Raw genomic sequence first — 18,583 nt, forward strand, 5'->3', positions numbered from 1 at the left:
TAGCATGTTTATTCTGTATTTTAGCCAAAAAGAACCTATATAAGGTTTTAAAATAATTTCAGTTTTTCGAATGAGCTGGTAACTGATTACCTAAAATTCTCCTCCCTTCAACAGTTAAGGATCATCCAGCAAAAACTGATTTTCTTGTTATATACTAAGACAATATTTTTTTTATTTCAGCCTCTACTTTAATACACAAAGTTGTCATACAAATATTTGTACATGCACTTCAAAGATGCAAAAAAAAATCCTCTACTTGTAGCTGATAGCGTGATAGAATGTACATCTACAAACGTCTATTTGTCCAGTTTCATAGGTAAAAATGTATGCCTATATGTATATGTCTAAGGCTAAAACAGATATCCATGTGCTAGTACTTGCAAAATGTCAACACAAATTGATATACTTAATTTTAAATGCATAGCATTTGGCTGGTCTTTGAAAGTGGGAGAAAGGATCCTTACGGCCTTTGAAAAGTTAAGCCACAGACTCTACTTCACCCTTTTTTGTACAAATTGCAAGAAATCAGACATTGTGCAAGGTGAGTAGAGGATTTAATTTGGGATACTACTTTCACATGTCCTAGCTAAATATATATATATTATCCTAGAAGGGGCAAAGCACACATTGGAACTCATAAAAACGCACACTGAAGGAAAAAATCAGAGTGAGAAATTTCTGTTAGCAAATGAATGGTCACAATATGGGCCAGGACAGGTCATCTGACTGGGTTTCTATTGTCTCAACCAGGTACATTTGGGCAAGTGATTTATTACTGCTATGTGCCTGATGTGTCTATAGTACGGGTGTCAAGTATCAGAGGGGTAGCCGTATTAGTCTGAATCTGCAAAAGCGACGAGGAGTCCTGTGGCACCTTATAGACTAACTGAAGTGTAGGAGCATAAGCTTTCGTGGGCAAAGACCCACTTCGTCAGATGCATGTACGGGTGCTATCACTGCATCAGATTCTAAGGTGGTATAATTCAGCATGACTCAAGTCACACTTCTAATAAAACAACTTAGTTTCTCTCCCTATCTCCTTTGTTTTACAACATGGATTTTCCTTTTCTATCATTTCTGCTATTTCCCAGTAGCTTTTCTAGATGCACTAATTCTTATGTCACAGCAGTTGTTGTTTAGGTACAATAATTTTTTTTCCATGTCTCTACCTTCCTTTTCTGCTTGCATTTACTATTTTCCTTTTAGCCCTATCCATTTAATACACCAATTGCATTTTATTCATTTCTTTACTTTTGCAAAGGAAATAGAAAAATAGCACGTCTTAGTCAAGGTTCCACTTTACTAGAGATGTTACTACTGAAAAAGTTTTAGTACCAACTTGAAACAGTGAAAGGGTGCCCACGAATGGATGTCAAGCAGTTACAATGATTATATTATCCTTGAGAGAAATGGCAGGGAAAAAACAGAATCTGACATCTCACCATAGAAAACAGAGTGGTCAAAAGAGAAAAATAAATAAAACACTTTCACAGTTTCCATTCCCAGCTTGTGAATATTTAAAAAAAAAATCCCACCAAGTTCACTTTATTGTGAGCCATGGAGTCCTATCACTATTTCTTCATAAATATTTGTACAACCCCTGGGTAATCATAGGAATGTCTGTGAATCCAAGAAGTTATAAAGTCTTAAAATTCATACCAGTCATATATTATTTACTAGTCTCCTCTCTAAAACATTGCAGCCCTCCAGTCCATAAGCAGAAATAAAACCATGTGATTTTGTCGACTAGTAATAAATAGTGATTAGCTGACATGAATAGTTTTCAAATAACATAGAGCCTGAAAATTATCAGTCAAACAATTTTCCACATACATATAAACAACAAATATGTTTAAAAATATAAAGATCAATTTGACTGAAAAAGGTACTAAATTCATTATTAATATTATTTAATCATCACTACAAGAAATACTTCTCATTTCCAAAAGTATCTTACACATGAGCAGCAATACTGGAATTCCCTTGCGGAACAGTGTGCATGCTGTATGTGGGGAATATAAACTGTGCAAAACTGGCTCAGAATTGGGTGACTAGAGTATATCCCCATAATCAGAAATGATCCTTATTAAGATGGCGTTATGATGGTGTTCTTCCCTCCCTCATAAATTTGAACCATAAAAGACCAACTCATCTCTCTCATTCAAAAACACAGCATGATTTATAATAGCCTACTTTAAAACCTTGATCACAATGTTGTTTTGTACTATATTATTCTCCCACCCATTCCCCAAGTACACACTTGAATCCTGTTTAAATGGAGATGCAATTCCAGTCTAAGGTGAGCAATGGAATAGCACTGAGTAAGCACTATTTGAACTGCATAGACTTGGGTGGCATTTTGTAACATCCTGTTTATGAGGCCACTGATAGAAAATTACATGATTTGAACATTCTTGCAGTCAATTCATAAGATCTTATCGATTTATTTTCATATGGTCCTAACTATAGTTTAGATGCATTTGATTCACTATGTTTTATTCATTATCATCTACAATCTTTCATGGGACCATTCAGATGCATTGTTTGATAGGTAGGTAAATTGTAAAGCCCAGGACCCAAAATAACAATTTTTATAAAGCTTTTCTAACCAGCACCGAGTGAAAGACACACCTCGATAAGACGAGGCAGAGCTACTGTCAGGCACTGACAGTGCAGAGAAATATAGACAGATGGATAACAGATTAGAAGAGTGCTAAGTACCCTACAATTTATTGAAGCAAGTAGAGAGAGTTGAGTGGCAAATTACCTACAGTGTTCACAAAGCAGCAGGCAGCCCTGTTTGCCAGCTATCCAAATTGTTTCTGGGTAATTTGACACAATTCTACTTGTTGTGCTATTTCTTACGGGATGACTTTGAGTTTTGATCAGTCCCTGTTGTGCAAGATCTGTCCAAACATAAGCAAAACTTTTGAAAGAGATATTGAGGAACAACTGAATGCAAAAGATCATTATCTGAATAGCCAGTTATTTCAGGGGGTTTGAACAAAGAAAGGAAAAAAATGTGTTCAATTCTTTTAAGGACATTTAAAAGAAATATTAAATGCCAAGAGGAGGAAGGGGAAAATAGTAACTCTGCTGTTATCTAATGAAAGTATGCAGGGATAACTGACATAAAGCTTTTATTGTTATTGTTTTAAAAGCGGAGTTTGAGAACAAAGTCAGTGAGTTGATTCTGTGATGACAGTTCTCATCTGAACAAGCAGCAAATGGTGAGTAGATACCTTTAAAAGAATGTACAATACATTTCCTTTTTAAAAAATGTTGCCCTTTTTCCTGAAAACATAAAAGTGTACACCTTTTAAATCACAGCAAGAGTACTGGTGCTCAAAATCTATAGAAACCAGAAGAGTTGATGTGCAGTTCTCTGAGATTAGACAAAATGATAATTTTGAATACAAATATGGATTTTTGCTCAAAGAAGTTTATGAAGCAGTTTCAAAAAGGCAATTATAGAATAATGCTGTGATAGAATTGTTTCCAGGGATTAAATATATCAAAAATTCATTTTCCTTTTATATGTGTACCAATAAATTATCCTATAAATTTACTCAGTGTTGCCAACTTTAGCAGTTTAATTTCAAGTCTGGCAATATCTGATGTTTTTTACAATGCACCATCTTCTGAATGCATGTTGTTAGATTAAAATCTCAGCTTTTATTTTAAAACATCTAAATTACTTTCCTTCCTGGATGTATAGAGAAGCTGAAAACGAGACCTGGGTGCATCCTAAAGGCTCAGGGTACATCTAGACTGCTTTCCTCTTCCAAAAGAGGAAATGCAAATGAAGCACTAATTAGCATATTCTCATGCTTCATTTGAATATCCTCTTCTAACCCTTTTTGCAGCAGAGGTATCTTTGCCAAAAAATGCAGTCTAGATGCCTCTTTTTTGAAAGAACCTGTAAACCTTAATTTTTGAGGAATAAGGGTTCTTTTGAAAAACGGGGGTTTCCATGAAAACTCCCATCTAGTCTGCTTTTTTCTTTTAAAAAACCTCCTCCAAAAAAGGGATCAAAAGAAGATATGCAAATTTGCACCAAATGTTCATGTCTTCTTTCAGGAGCCAAAAATAGTCTAGACTTGCCTTAGGAGAAGTACCCTCAGAGATCAGAAGACAAAGAAAATGAACCTAACATTTATTTTTTTTATCTCATTAGTTTTAAGCCTGTGTTATGATTTTGAATCCTTGGAGAAATGTAAGGCCACTTCCCTTCACCCCAGATGCATGCCTAAAGTTTTCTGCTGTATACTGTAGAATTGCACATTATCCACTGGGATATCTTAACAAAAAGTTTACCTAGTGTTATGAACAGAAAAGTGACATTATGGAATGAGAAAACTAGAAATTACCACTAGAAGCAGTTCTCTTTGGAAGCTCCAGATTTCATCCAAACAACCAAGGAAGACAAATAGCCATGGGAAAATTTGAAAGATCATTCTTCAAGAGATAGGTGGACAACAGGATGATGAGTTGCATGTTTTGTGCTGTCAGGATGCAAGATTTCATGCTGAGATTGGGTAAGTTAAATTAGTAGGATTCACTGGTGTCAAATTAGTAGGATTCATTGGTGTTGGGTCAGACTGGCACTCATGACACTGCACTGCAAGATGTCTCACTGAAGCTGACTTCAGATAACTCAGAAATATGTTGAAGAATGTCTAAGTTACCTTCCCTGAGATCCTTTTCTCATGGGCCAGAAAGCAAGACAAAAGACCATTGGTTAGGTAAATGGTATAACACAGAGGGGTTTGGTTTTATGGAACACTTCCATGGGAAGAGTGGGATTAATAGCTGGAATGACTTATACTTCAGTATAAAGGTGACCAGTCTTCTCAAGGACAGGCTGACTAGAATAGTCAGGAGGACGTAAAATCAAAAACAAAATGGGAGAGTAAAAGAGGGAAAATATGAGCACTCTGCAAAAAATTGAGATATTATGAACAAAAATCATCAAGGAACTGAAGGACATGAGGAGAAGAAATTCTTTAATTGTCCGTATGCCAATGCTAGGAACCTTGGAGCAAACAAGAGAAATGCTCATTTACAATCATCAATTTGATCAGCTGGTATTATGAAAAACTGGAGTGATGATTCCCATGATTCTAATGTTAAAATTAATGGTTATAACCTACTCAGGAAGACTCAAATGGGTAAAAGGGAAAGGGAGAGTGGCACTTTATATACCAAATGGCATTATTTTCTTTCAAGTTAACAATGACTTGGAAACGAGTAATCACGAATCATAAATGCTTATGGATCAATGTCCTAACAGATGAAGCACAAGATGGGATATTAGTTGAGTTGGGTACAAGCCGCCATATTACACTAGGGAATAGGATGTTTGGCTCCTTCCACATCTATCTATAATAATTAGGGGAGGGAAAGCTGTATAATCACGGGGGGGGGAGGGGTTCTATATGAGTAACATATGGTAGCGCTGGCCTCCTGCTTTCAACATTAAAATATCATTGGAATTCCTGACTATTACAGATGAGAATTTTCTAACTCAGAGTGTCACATCCAATCCAGGAGAATGCTATATTAGACGTTGTCATGACAAACAAAAAGGAACTGATCACAAAACTAAAATTACTGGTAACTTAATTGAACTTAATTAACTTCAAAGTAGGAATAAGATCCTCCGGAAAAGGGCGCTTTTTCCGGAGGATCGGGGCCAGTGTAGACGCTCTTTTCCGGCTTTTCTAAAAGCTGGAAAAAAGCGGCGGACATTTTTATTTAAATGCCGCGGGGGATATTTAAATCCCCCGTGGATTTCCCTATTACGATCTCTGAAATTAACATGCCCCTTCCGGAAAAGGGGCCAGTGTAGACGTAGCCTTGGTGTTCTGATTGAATTGGGTTTCTCAAACTTTTTGTAACATGCCCAACTTAACCTTTTAAATAAACAATAGCAAGAGGCATATTGTCATTTGGGAGATGTGCAGAAAAGTTCTCAAAATGCAGTTTAAATGATACTATAAAAATACCTTTTACCTGTATTAGTGCTGTCAGCATCAGTCAGTGAGAGATTGTGAGACAGAGTCACAATGCCATTCAAAGTTGGCCCTGACTGTCAAGAGGTCAGATGGCCCAAATTTGAAGTAGTGTTTGGTGAGCTGGAACTTGCTGTGCCATCCCATTTACTCTCATTACTGAATTATTAGAAGACTCATCATGCCACCCTAGAAAGTTCAACATTCACTTCCTGCTTGAAAATTTCTACACTAAACCATGTACAATACCTAGAGGTGGTTAAACCTTTCATTCCACAATTTACTCACCGTGAAGCACATATATAATACCTCCCCTACCCTCGCAGTACATGTGAATCCTGGTGATACAATCATGGGGTACATCTAGGCTACATTCCTCTTTCAAAAGAGGAATGCAAATGAGGGAAATCAAAAATGCAAACAAAGCACTGATTTACAAATCTTGAGCTTCATTTGCATAATCTCTTTCGATCACTTTTTCAGAAGAGATTTTAAAAAAGCAGTTTAGATGGGGTTCTTTCAGAAGATAAACCCTTTTTCGAAAGAACCCTTATTCCTGAAAAATGAAATTTACAGGGTTCTTTCAAAAAAGGGGTTGGCCCTTTTTTTCCCCGAAAGAACCCCATCTAGATGGCTGATTTAAAAAAAAATTCTCCTGAAAAAACGATTGGAAGAAATTATGCAAATGAAGCATGAGATTTGTAAATCAGTGCTTCATTTGCATTTTCGATTTCCCTCATTTGCATTCCTCTTTCAAAAGAGGAATGTAGTCTAGACGTAGCCATGATGTCCTAGATGGCAGCATTGAGATTTTTGCTGAACCAGTTAATTTTTAACCCATTATTACCTTAACTCTTATCTCTGCAAAGTTTCCTATTATCTGACTAAGGAAACAAAACAGTAACAATTTCTTATTTCTAAAACATTAACGTTTATTCAGTTCCTTTAAGATTCTTCCAGTCTGATCAGCAGCTTATCCATTAGTATTTCCGAACCCTGACCCTACCCTCATTCCATTGTTTAAATTGCATATTTTCCAGCTAGATTTGCACATATGCACCAATGCAAGAATTAGTGCATATGCGAGGGAAAGAAAAGCTATAATGAATGGGAATAAGTGTGACAACAAGATGGAGGCAGTGTGACCTAGTGGTCAGAGCAGAAACAGAGTCATGGTCAGGAAGCAAACCTATGATCAGAGCCTGAAATCAGAACAGAACCTAAGGGCAAAGCTAGAACTGGGGTCAGAAGACAAGCTGGAGCTCAGAGTCAGGAGTTTGGTATCAGGAATTCAGAGATGGGCAGAGACTATCTCGGGTTGGTCCTGCTTTGGGCAGGGGGCTGGACTTAATGACCTCCTGAGGTCTCTTCCAGCCCTAGGATTCTATGACTAGGGATGGAGCAAGGACTTGGTGGGACTCAGGTCTGGCACAGCTGCAGACTCCCCAGCCAGACTATGTTCCATGATGTACCACAGCTATGTGACTGCCTTGATGCACCGCAGTGGGTCAGCAAAAGGAGAGATTGTGGTGCATCAAAGCAGACCTAGCTTGGTCAGGGAGTTAATAAGGATACGAGGCACCGGAACAACTCCTCCTATGAACTATTACTGTAGCAACAACTCAGGCAGACACCATCTACTGATAAAAACTGACCTTGAAATTAAATGTTTTTATGCAGTTTGAAAATATTTTGGTTTGCTATTTGATTGTCCTAAGGGTAACTTTTCGTTTACAGGTGAAAGTTTCCAGTTCTTGAATTTTCTATGTAAAGTTCAAAAGATCCCAGAAACACCTTAATCCTCTCAGCCTCTCGAGACTCCAGAAAAAAAAGAATTTATTACTGACCTATGCCAACAGTAAGCTACTACATTTCACTTAGTATTCCTCTCCATGCTGGCTTTAAGCTACTCTGGCTAGTAAGCAGGGAGGTGGAGTCAAGCCCCTGTCTACCGCTCTCCTTTCCTGCTCATCTGCTCCATGGAGGAAGCAGGAAACCAACTTCACTAGCTTCTAAGTGGGCCTTAACGAATGTCCAGTAGCCCATGTGAAGGTCTGAGTGACCCTGTTACACCCTTTTGCTCACTTGTTTAGGTGCAAGGTAAGACTCGCAATCAAGCTCTTAATGTTTGGTTTTCCTATTGAACCAGACCATTTCATGTTTTAATATGAATTCCTGCAATTTCAGGTATTTCAGCAATGGAAGGCATACAGGTTTCCACACAGATGGCAAGATAGACCATACATTTCCTTGAGATTGTGGTGCCACCCACAACACTTAAACACTGAAATTAGGGCCATTTCTCCTGGTTCTGGAGCCCTATGCACCCCAGCACTGGTACCACCCTAGGAGGGAGGAGCGGAAGCTGTAGGGAAAAGTAGTTGCTAACTCTTCTGGACATGACAACTTTTACTGTAGTGAAGTCTGGGCCAGGACAGTTGGCAACCTGGAGCAGAGCTGGGAGAGGTGCAGCCAGAGGAGCAGCAGATGGCCACACAGCCAGCTGGAGAGAAGCTACTGCCCTCTGCTCAGTCTTCCAGTCCTTGAGGGCTTCTGTCAGGTGAGCAAGGGCTGGTTACTGAGCCCTGGGGGAGGTGGCTGGAGAATGAGGTGGAAGGCTGCCAGGGGATGGAGCTAGGGCATGTCTGGAGCCCACAGGTTGCACTTGGTTGCATAGGACACCATGAAATTTGGGGCAATTTGATGTTCCACATTTCGTGGTGCAGCAGGCATGTTTTGCTCATAGTTAGCCCAACTGATACAATTTGAAGGTATCGTATTTATTTATTCTGAAATCCTTACATTTTCACGTCTTTTAAAGGGAAATATGCATATGTGTTTACAGAAATCAACATTTTTGGTGGTATTACATTTTTGTTTTTGTTAATTACATTTCAAATACTTTCCATCTTTCTGATGACATGGATTTCAATGTGTTCTTTCAGAAAAATATTGAAGACCAGACTGCTGTGTTTAGAAAAGGTCAAAGACTGATATTCTCATTTTTTTATTAGTGCTTCTTCTCATGCTGGCTAGCTTTTAACCTCTGTAACATTCTGACTTTGGAGGAAAAATCCTGTCCCAAACATGAAAAATGTGACCCCCGTTGCTCTCAAAAATGAGAATATGGAAAGCAGATGATCTCATCTAATTCAGACAATTACACAGTTCTATGAATGTCCACGTGTTTGAACATTTCTAGTAGGAAACTTTCATACTAGCAAATGATATAGCTGATAGCAACATTATTTGTTACATGATGTCATTCACGAGGAGAGATTCTGAGCGCTCCACACATATATAAAGTAGCACTGAAATGATGATCTGCAAAACACAGTGCATGATAGCAGCATGAGAAGATATTTTACTATAGAAACCAGGACAACAATCCCTTTTTTTCATGAAGAACAATGTTAGATCTTTCATGTCCACAATAGGGTTGTCAACCCTTCCTAAAACCATTCTGGAAGTCCTTCCTCCCCCCTCTGCCCCAACATGACATAATATTATTTTCTTAAAATCTCCAGGATTCTTTTCAGTAATCACCAGCAGATTGAAGACAATTCTGTGAGATTCCAGGCCAGTCTTGGAGGGGTTGGGAAAACCAGTCCACACATGAAAAATGCTAGGCCATGTCTACATGGAGTCAGAAAAGTTATGGTGAATCAACTAAAGTTAAAGTTAAAATCCATTAAGCCTCTCCATCATGGGTGCTCTCATTCTATAGTAAAGTAGCCTTAGTATGCTGTAACTCCACAAGCATATACAGTTTATTAATCTGGTGTGAGATTATGAACTTTCTTTGTGTCAGGCTACAACTCCATTTTGAATGAGCAGCCTGTTTTCTTTATAGTCTGTTTGCTCCAATCCCTTGCCCCAGGTCACAACTGCCTCCTTCACCCAGTCCCCTCCCCCAACCTCCCTTTTGCACCGAACCTCCATCCCAGATGCTGCACCTCTACCATTAATACCATGGAAGAGTCCGGCCCTTGGCCACATACCAAATTCTTCCACAGATTCCTCCATCAAAAATTATCACCCATTTTTCTCTAGTCCATAAGATGCAAACCAGCATGTGGTGGCACATGAGCCATGCACTGTAATAGAAGTACTCTGGACTCTGTCATCATTTGAAAGAATACCCTGGAGCAGTAAAGAAACTGATGTAGAAAAATGCATTTAGCATTTATGATTTTCTATGATCTGTACTGCCTTGTGTTTTATCCAATTAAGTGCAAAAGAACACTAATGTATTAGACTGTGCCAAGTGCACCACATATGTACATGCATGTAGTCACTGCTTCACCACTTCTGCATGCTCATGAGAGAGTTAAACAATAAACTGGAAGCTTCACACTTTTGGGTAGAGTTCTGGAAGAGGATGTGTTCAAGTACAAGAAAATTTGAGCAGTCACTGTTATATCCAGAAGGGCTAGACAGCTGAGTTTCAGCTCTCACGAAGAGGCGCCAGATAGATGATCTCCATACTGACTGTGTGACTAGGGAAAATTCTAGACTCTATTCAGGTTTCAGGAGTCTAAAATATCTGGGAATCCAGAACAACAGAGGCCTGGATTCACTTCACAGTAATCTTAGTGAGTGGCTGGAACGGGATGGTCACTAGGATCTATGACAGCATTAACGTCTCACCTTTAGTGGATTCATTTGAACTCTCCTGAGTGTCCCTCTGTTAGGTAAGCCTTCATAAACAATTAAAATCAATTTTCAGAAAACTAAGAGTTAAGTCAATAGAAGTCCATGCACAATGCAAGAATAACAGAAGCAAACCATGAAGCTAACCTACCAGAATTCAAATGTGTGATTTCACAGTCTCAGGATTTTGTACCTGATACTTAGAAATTCAAAACCATCCTTTAGAGCACATATTATACAACCTATTACTTCTACTGGTATGTAGTAATCAGGGAAAATGAAAGAAAACAGTTATAATCAGTATGGCAAGGGACAGAGTGGAGCTGTTCAGATTCATAGCTAGATTCTATTGTTCATAGGAAGTATAGAAGAAATGTGGAACTACATGATCTTAAACTGAAGTGAGAAACCAGGTGCAATTTTATCTTCAGCATCTTCATATTTTTGCCATAGCTGTGGTCAACAGTAATGCCCTTCAGCCAAAAGGAGTATGAACTTTTCCCATTTTCCCAAGACTAATTAAAATTCTCTTTTCATTCATTTATTTATTTCTTGTCCTGCTGTCTCAGAGACAGTTTTGCTTACATTCTTGTTTGTTAAACCTGAACTTACACCACTGACTATCATTTGGTTGGCTTTATTGCAGCGAGGTTGATATTCTTACTCAGACCATTCTTACACTTCACTGTAATTACACACATAATTGTGTTTTAAGAGTTCATTATGGTTTGTTTCTTTCAGTCCACTGTATAAAAATTATCTTCCACTGCTTTCAATGATGTAACCTAGGATGCAAGAGATGTGGGGACATTGAAAAACCTAATCTGTAACTAAACCTCTAGACTTGGTTGGCAGACAATAGACTACGCTGATAGAAGAATAATTTCCCTGAGGCTACATCTACTCTGCAGTGCTATTCTGGGGTACCACGTCTTTTGAGCGTACCCGTTATTTTGAAATATAACGGACTCGCTAATCTGATGTCCCTGTAAACATCATAGCTCAAATTGTGTATCTTGTTTGAAGCTTTGGTGCAATGTAGATGTACTCTGGGAGAATATCTTGATGCTCTCATTCTCTCACTCATCCCCTTTACAGTCTTTTCATCTACAACACCTGATTTGGGAGCAATAGACACAGGTTTGCTACTAGTGTACCCTTCCCCCCAAGGCCTCATTTGTATCATGAGTAGATGAAGAATTCTCAGTAATCTAAAGTCAATACACTTTCAAAGAAAAAATGCAGGAGAATCTGACAGCTATGCCTAATAAGCAGAAACATCAAAAGATAATTTTAGATTGCTATTCATGCATAGGGCACGCATTTCCTCAAAGGATAGTCAAGCACCACCCCTCAAAACTCAATCAATACCTCTTATTTTGAATTTTTTAGCAGAATAAGGCAGAGCTTTTGTCAGCCATACATTCTTATCTATTGTAAGAACATCCATTATATATTTTTAGGAATAAGCTTAATTGATTCATACCATAATGGAAAGTATTCTATAATGCACAGAAAACATAGCAGGACACTATTGTGTCCAGGACAATTTTCTAAATAAATTGGTAGTTTAAGAGCTGTTAGCAGGCTGCATCTGAGCTGTGGCCAGTTTTAATATTTTAATGACAGTCACTTATATATTCAATACTTCAAAAGATTTAGATAAACGTGGAAATGTGGTGTTTACTTGAACATGTGAAGATGGACCCTGTACTTCATCTGAGGCTTGTGGTCCTTTATGTCAATCAAAATAACCATAAGATACCATGATTCATATTTATTTTCTTAAGGAAAACCCTCATCCATATTCAAGGAAAATCTGTTTCTCCAATTTGGCACCTTAAAAAGGTGCATTGAAGACACTTTGCTTTGCCCCCAGTATTTAGTCCTAGCCAAATGACACAGATGGAGAATATGCTATGAAAATATGAAGCAAAAATAAACTTGACAACTCATAGAAAAGTAAATGCTTAGTCAACTGGATGGAGAGACATAGTAATAAAGTACAGAACCCTTCATCTGGAAGATACCCAGTTTGAAAGCAGCTAAATTGATAGTGCTTGAGTATTTGTCTTTTGACAGTTGTTTGATGATCTATGTAAAATGAGTTGGTGGTCTGTGAAATGATCACACAGCTATCATATCTGGTACCCTTGTCGTCAGTCTGAGCAAAACCCTCACAAAGAATGAATTCCCTTCTCAGTTTCTGAAGTGGTCCCTGGAGATCAGTTTAATTCCCTGAGAACTTCCCCTCCAGATTGCTGCCCAAACCTTGGATCAACTAAAGAGATTCGTTGCCAGGATTTATAGTGAATATTATGATAAAGTGGGAGCCTAATCACATGAGCTCTAGCTTCTGCTTTGTCTTCAAAGAAGTTCATTTATCAAAAATGAGGTAACTTGAAAAAAATTAAATCAATTAATTTACACATCGATTGCTGTGCTAATCTGTATCTGCAAAAATGAGGAGGAGTCCTATGGCACCTTAAAGACTAACAGTTATTCGGGCATAAGCTTTTGTGGGCAGAAACCGCTTCATTAGAGGCATCTGATGAAGTGTTTTTTGTCCACAAAAGCTTATGCTCAAATAAATCTGTCAGTCTTTAAAGTGCCACAGGACTCCTTGTTATTACAATTTAGTGGAGAACATGAAAAAAACTACAAGATATATTACTACTTTTCCTATGGTTATTTCTTTCTGGTGCTTGGCTTGGAGCACCAATTTAACTAACAGATGAAACAAAACTGCCCAAATATGTTTATTACATATTAGCATTCAACTTTCTCTTCTGCCACTGTGATAGCATGCTGTTCAGCATTTTAAACTCTGCTTCATATCATTTTAAACGCCACAAAATCCTTGTTTGACTACTCCACTTCAGAATCCTGTTGCAGTGTCTTATGGTTTTCACTCTATAGCACTCCTGGATGCTATTATCCAGGTTTATAGGATTCTATTAAATGGGCTTGGTTACCCTCTTGCTGTACACTCAGATCTTCACCTATAGGAATAGGTAATATGGTTGTATTATGTTCATCTTTGAAAAAAATAATCCTAAAGGACTTATTTATCTAGAAAACTTTGTAAATGACTGTCAAAAAAGACTGACATATGAAATTTAGAACCTTGAAGCACTAGCAGGCTGGTGTAGGCAAAATAACCCAGTTCAACTTTACTAGTAAAATCAATATGCACTTTGTCTGTTGCTTAAATAGAGCTCTATATCATACTATATTAAAATAACTATTTAAAAAGCCTACTTTTACCAAGTGGCTTCTCACCCAAGAAAAATTGATAGTAGCAATATTTTCTATGAGAAAAAAAAGTTTCCACGCAGATTTGTTATTTTTTATGGTATGCGGATACTTGTGACATGGATTGATGCCAGTTAATTACATTTTTATACATACTCATTTTTAATATTTTAGTTTTGCTCATCTTGTGATTAATGGGGCAATTGAAGGGTAGGAGTAAAATCCATATCATTCAGTTATTTCATGTCTGTAGTTGTTTTACTGCTTTATTTGATCTTCTCTCTGAGTCATGAATTTAACCTGTCTCAAAACATCAGCTTAAAAAAAAAAGAGCAAACACACCATCTCAAAGAAAAATCTGCCAAAGGATGTGTGTGCGCGCATGCGCATGTGAGTGTCTATGCGTGCATGTCATTGAGATGAGATGTGTGCATACATTCAGGAAAGTTGTATACCCCTAAAGTGTGTCTACACAGCACCCTTACCTTGAAATAAGCTACACAATTTGCACTACGCAAAACGCATAGCTTATTTCGAGATAATTTCAAAATAAGGCCCTTTCCAAAATGTCCCTTAACCCTTGTCAAATTAGGTTTACAGGGACATCGGAATACTCCTTGCTTACTCTTAAGACCTCTAGTATCCCGAAATAGCTGCACAGTGTAGAAGTAGCCTTCGATGTGTATTCTCTTATATGTCTGTTAAAAATCACTTTGCATCTCTCATCTCATGTAAATAAGCATAACTGCATTAGAGCCATATAGACAGGGGCGGACTGGCCCGACGGAATCCTGGGAATTTCCCGGTGGGCTGTCATCCGAATGGACCGTAATATCCACCGTAAAGTTTCTAATACCATGGTCAGCAACTCGTCAATTGCGAGGCGTTCGGGGGGCCCCCTTCAATTTCCTCCCACCCCCAAGAAGCCCCACTACCTACTTCCAGTGACAATGGAGATAGTGGAGGCTTCCTGCGGGGTGGATGGAAGTCTGGCAGCTGCGCGTCACTTCCAGGGGTTCCAGAAGTGCAGTGTCTGCTTCCCTCCCCCAGGTCTGTGGCATGCCGGGAACTGTCAGAGCGGGCAGGTGGGAGTCCCCAGAGGAGGCACGTGCCAGTGCTTTCCCGCCTCTGCATGTGGGGGGGGGGAGTCAACTGCGGAGGAGGCGCTCGCCTGGGCTTTCCCTTTCGGGGGAGGGGCAGTCATCCCTGGAGAAGGCCCATGCCAGGGCTTCCCTCCTCTGTGGGGGGAGGGAAGGAATCCCAGGAGGAGGCAGGTGCAGGGGACTCCCTGACCCCACTGGCACCCTGTCCCCTGCTGCAGAACCCTGCCTCTTGGCACCCTGTCCCCTGCCCCCCCATCCTCACGTCCTCCTCTGGCACCCTGTCCCCCACCAGCATCCTGTCCCCTGCCCCCACTGGCACCCTGTCCCCTGCCCCAGCACCCACTTGCACCCTTCCCTAGTACCATGTCCCCTGCTCCCACCAACACAGTCGGAGCCACATTAGTGAGGCTTGGGGAAGGGGAGTTGGAGGAGGGGGATTTTTGCATCTCAAAAAGTGGCCCCAACTGAATTTTCTGAGAGTCAGTGACCCCTGATTCAAAACAGGTTCCCTGCTGTTCTCATAAATAAAGACAATGCAGAAACTTGTTGGGTTTGACACAGTATTTTATTTAAAAATGAAGCGTGGACAACAAACTCCCAATTGGGGCCACGCCCCCACCTGGCTGCAGTATCATAACACTCCTGCACACACACTGCAGACCCTAGATCTGAGCCTAACATACAATGGAACCCCCTGCCCTGAACCCCTGACATACTCCAACCCAAATTCCTGCACCCTCACATCCACAAACCTGTGGCTTACTTAGTACCACAACCCTCCATCTGATCCCAACACTCCCCAGCCTAGAGTCCCCTCCCCCCCGAGTCAGTGTCCCCTTCTCTACCTCCTCCTGCATCCAAATTTGCTCCCAGAACTTTCACCTCTTACCCCTTCCCACACCTAAATTTCTCATTACCACTCCAGAGCCCACATATCCTGTCTCAAGCCAATGAGGGTATGGCTAGACTGCAGCGCTACGTCTAGACTAACATGATTTTCCGCAAATGCTTTTAACGGAAAAGTTTTCCGTTAAAAGCATTTGCAGAAAAGAGCGTCTAGATTGGCACGGATGCTTTTCTGCAAAAGCACTTTTTGCGGAAAAGAGTCCATGCCAATATAGACGCTTTTTTGCGCAAAACAAATCTGAGCTGTCTACACTGGCCTTTTTGCTCAAAAGCTTTTGCGCAGAAGGACTTTTGCCTGAATGGGATCATCATAGTATTTCCGCAAGCAGCACTGATTTCTTACATGAGATCATCAGTGTTCTAGCGGAAATTCAAGCAGCCAGTGTAGACAGCTGGCAAGTTTTTCCACAAAAGCAGCTGCCAGTCTAGATGCAGCCCCAGGAGTTTTTCCAGGATTCCAGAGATATCCCGGAAAAACTCTTGTGTCCATGGATGCATTTCTTCTTCCACTTTTTTTAATGGAAGAGCAAACATGCTCTTTCGGCAAGCCCTGTATTCCTTGTTCCACGAGGAATAAGGGGTCTTCTGAAAGAAGGGTTTTTTCTGACATTTGGTCCCGTCCAAACAGGCCAAATGTTGGAAAAACTTCTTCCTACAGAAGAATCGGAAAAAAACAGCAGGATAGAGTGTATAAGAGCTGGGGATAGTAAGTGATGGAGAGGAGGAGAATAGAGAAAGCAGGGTTTCAAGGAAAGGGTGGGGTCTTGGGGGAAGGATGGGGCGGTAGATCTTGGCTTGTTCTGACATTTAAAAAGTGATCTTGGGTGTAAAAATGTTGGAGACCACTGTTCTAATACCAAAAAGTCTATAATAGCAACATTCAAAATGTTTCTGAATAAATCTGAGGCGGCCGAGGCCATGTATGTATGGTCGGGCGTGGGCCGCTGCACTGGCTCGGCCTTGGTTTCTTTGGCACCAAAGCGAATGACTTCGCATTATGGTTGAAATCAACAGAACAGATGTGCTATGCACAATGCGTGATGGTGCATGACAGCAATGCATAGGCCTGCTTTGTGCAACGGTGAAATCAGTGATGGAGTCACTCAAATCTTGACTGACGAATAGAGTCCGCAGTGGTTGGATGAGTTCTGTTATCTGTTGTTGTGGGTGTTTGGTTTTCTGTAACTGACAATAAATAACAGTGCGAGTACAGTGTAAACAAACAAAAGGTAGTGTGCGTGAAAAAGTTAGCCGTTCTCAACCCATTTCCCAGGCCTATTTTGATTGCCAATCTACCCCTGCATACAGATTTACAACAGCTGATGATTTGTCTCACAAAGTCTGAAAATCATAACAAAGGAAACAATTTTGGAAAAATATTGTAAAAATACTATGGACTCAGGCCACTTACACTTACTTTTACACTAAAACAATGGGGACTAATTTGGAGACAATGTTAGGAATCGTTAAAAAAGAAATCGAGAATAAGACGGAGAATCTCTTATTACCTTTCTGTAAAACTATGGGACACCCACATCCTGCCAGAAAGGCAGGGGACTAGACTCAATGACCTCTCGAGGTCCCTTCCAGTCCTAGTATTCTATGATTCAAATGTAACTGCATTCATTTCAGCGGAGTTACTACTGATTTACACTATTGTGCGTGACTGGAAAAACAGGCCATATAGTCATATACCCTGTGCTATAGTTTATTTCTGTTTTAGCAGTCTAACCTGCACAATTGGCCACACTGATATCCCCTCTCTTCTTTGCCTAATAAAAGACATAACTGAATATATTTATGAAAATGTTAGTAACATTTAAATTAACATATGAAATAAGACTCCATCAGACTAAATGGCTATCAACCCTGAATGGTTTACGCACATCATGCATCCTTGCAGAGGACTAAACTAGATAATCCTTGTGATTTTGCCTCACACTATGATTGCCTACATTGTCTCCCTTGATAGTCCAAATACACTGTATGATCCCACAAAGACCAAAGTAGCAAACTTGAAGTAGCTTCTCCAAGGGCTTGAGAGATGCTGAGCACAATGCAGTTTCCACTGACTTTTCTCAAGAACTCCTAGGGTCAAATCTGTCAGAATGAAAATGTGAAAGGAATAGACTTTACAAATGAAGAAGAAAAGGCTTTTTTATTTTGTTGCTTTGTAAAACTTTTCATTGTATTTTAACAACCCCAATCCACAGCCATCTGTTCAGTGTGGAATTTGGACTACAATAATGTAACATCTTTAGCGGTAATGCTGGTCTTAATGTGGCTAATTCTTTTTAGTCATTCCATAATTTTCTTAATGCCTATATTTTTGGGGCCCATCTAATCTATGATTCCAGGGCTGTGATATCTGCTAAATTTCCAGGAAACACACCAACGTTCTACGAGAGGGTTTAATACAGAATTTAAAGGAGTATTCAGGGCTTTATTTTCTCACATTAATCTTTCTATCCCACTCATGTAAACATGGCATGCTTACAGGGTTTGTTGCATTATCTCACAATTTCTAAATATTCTGTAATTATTTTCCAACATATTGATTATGAGCATGATGTGAGATATGTATATAACCCACTGAAGTGGGTTGTGCCCACAGAAGCTCATGATACTATCTACCTCTTTTAATAGAGATGT

The 18,583-nt window shown here is 39.6% G+C and overlaps 1 long non-coding RNA gene across 1 annotated transcript in view; it reads right to left on the minus strand.

Moving 5' to 3' along the window:
- Positions 1–17,783: 17,783 nt before the first annotated feature.
- The window catches only part of LOC142826921 (uncharacterized), a 175,363-nt gene continuing 174,563 nt past the window's right edge, over positions 17,784–18,583 (minus strand). Inside the window, exon 3 of the long non-coding RNA XR_012901196.1 lies at positions 17,784–18,031. This is a non-coding gene — a long non-coding RNA (uncharacterized LOC142826921). The remainder of the gene's footprint in view (positions 18,032–18,583) is intronic.

The sequence above is a fragment of the Pelodiscus sinensis genome, chromosome 1 (genome assembly GCF_049634645.1).
Source record: "Pelodiscus sinensis isolate JC-2024 chromosome 1, ASM4963464v1, whole genome shotgun sequence".
Lineage (NCBI taxonomy): Eukaryota > Metazoa > Chordata > Testudines > Trionychidae > Pelodiscus > Pelodiscus sinensis.